This window comes from Etheostoma cragini, chromosome 8 (genome assembly GCF_013103735.1).
Source record: "Etheostoma cragini isolate CJK2018 chromosome 8, CSU_Ecrag_1.0, whole genome shotgun sequence".
In the NCBI taxonomy this organism is placed as follows: domain Eukaryota; kingdom Metazoa; phylum Chordata; class Actinopteri; order Perciformes; family Percidae; genus Etheostoma; species Etheostoma cragini.
In genome coordinates this window covers 17,549,955-17,552,068 of record NC_048414.1, presented here as the reverse complement: position 1 = coordinate 17,552,068, position 2,114 = coordinate 17,549,955, and the positions used below count along the sequence as shown (strand labels likewise).

Here is a 2,114-nt window from a genome sequence, read left to right as displayed (position 1 = left end):
GGCTGCAATGAAACAAAGAGTGAAAAATTTAAAGGGGTCTGAATACTTTCCGTACCCACTGTATATATATATATATACGTACTGTAAATAAATATGTGTACAGTACAGGCCAAAAGTTTAAACACACCTTCTCATTCAATGTGTTTCCTTTATTTAAATGACTATTTACATTGTAGATTATCACTGAAGGCTTCAAAACAATGAATGAACACATATGGCATTATGTACTTAACAAAATAGTGTTAAATAATTTAAAATATGTTTTCTTCAAAGTAGCCACCCTTTGGTGCTTTGCACACTCTTGGCATTCTCTTGATGAGCTTCATGAGGTAGTCACCTGAAATGGTTTCCCAACAGTCTTGAAGGAGTTCCCAGAGATGCTCAGCACTTGTCGGCCCTTTTGCGTTCACTCTGTGGTCCAGCTCAACCCAAACCATCTTGATTCGGTTCAGGTCCGGTGACTGTGGAGGCGCAGCACTCCATCACTTTCTTTCTTTTACAGCCCTTACACAGCCTGGAGGTGTATTTAGGGTTGTTTTCCTGTTGAAAAATAAATGATGGTCCAACTAAACGCAAACCGGATGGGATGTCGCATGTTGCTGCAGGATGCTGGGGTAGCCATGCTGGTTCAGTATGTCTTCAATTTGGAATAAATCCCCAACAGTGTCACCAGCAAAGCACCCCCACACCATCACACCTCCTCCTCCATGCTTCACGATGGGAACCAGGCACGTAGAATCCATCCGGTCACCTTTTCTCTGTCGCACAAAGATGGAACCAAAGATCTCAAAGTTGGACTCATTACAAGTACAGATTTCCACAGGTCTAATGTCCATTACTTGTGTTTCTTGGCCCAAACAAATCTCTTCTGCTTAATGCCTCTCCTTAGCATTGGTTTCCTAGCTGCTATTTGACCATGAAGGCCTGATTCACGCAGTCTCCTCCAAACAATTGTTCTAGAGATGTGTCCGCTGGTAGAACTCTGTGTGGTATTCATCTGGTCTCTAATCTGAGCTGCTGTTAACTTGCGATTTCTGAGGCTGGTGACTCAGATGAACTTATCCTCAGCAGCAGAGGTGACTCTTGGTCTTTCTTTCCTGGGGCGGTCCTCATGTAAGCCAGTTTTGTTGTAGCGCTTGATGGTTTTTGCAACTGCACTTGGGGACACATTCAAAGTTTTTGCAATTTTCCGGACCGACTGACCTTCATTTCTTAAAGCAATGATGGCCACTCGTTTCTCTTTACTTAGCTGATTGGTTCTTGCCATAATATGAATTCTAACAGTTGTCGAATAGGGCTGTCGGCTGTGTATCAACCTGACTTCTGCACAACACAACTGATGGTCCCAACTCCATTAATAAGAGAGATTCTACTAATTGAACCTGACAAGGCCCACCTGTGAAGTGAAAACCATTTCAGGTGACTACTTCAGGAAGCTCATGGAGAGAACACCAAAGGTTTGCAAAAAAGTGTGAAATAACTTTTGGCCTGTACTGTATATAAATGCATGTGTGTATGTGTATGTATGTGTGTGAATGCGTGTGTGTATATAGACATATGTTTGTATATGTGTACATATAGTGTATATATATATATATATGTGTGTGTGTATGTTCAAGTATATGTATGTGTATGTGCATACACTAATCTGCTTTCAAAAATATAAATGATTATTTTGTTATCAATTTACAAAATGCAAAGAGAGCAAACAAAAGACTATTTAATATGCCATCAATATTTTGTGTTACCACCATTCACCTTGAAACCAGCATCGATTCTTATAGATAAACTTGTAAAAAGTCGGGCGACGTTGAGGATTGTAGAAACAGTGGTCGGCCAAGGGAACTTAGTGCAGCAGATGAAGAACACATCAAGCTTATTTCCCTCTAAATTGGAAGATGTCCAGCAGTGACAACAGCTCAGAACTGGCTGAAACCAGCGGGACCCAGGTACACCATCTACTGTCCGGAGAAGTCTGGCCAGAAGTGGTCTTCATGGAAGAGTTGCAATCAGAAAGCCATACATGATAATAACAATAATGTACAGTGGGTACGGAAAGTATTCAGACCCCTTTAAATTTTTCACTCTTTGTTTCATTGCAGCCATTTTCCAAA

General features: G+C 41.1%; 1 protein-coding gene and 1 long non-coding RNA gene across 2 annotated transcripts in view; one reads left to right on the top strand and one right to left on the bottom strand.

Annotated features, from left to right (window-relative positions):
• Positions 1 to 2,114, bottom strand: part of c8h12orf4 (chromosome 8 C12orf4 homolog) — a 26,547-nt gene that overhangs the window by 2,451 nt on the left and 21,982 nt on the right. The window lies entirely within an intron of this gene.
• Positions 1 to 2,114, top strand: part of LOC117948470 — an 18,651-nt gene that overhangs the window by 5,078 nt on the left and 11,459 nt on the right. The gene's annotated exons all lie outside the window — the stretch shown is intronic.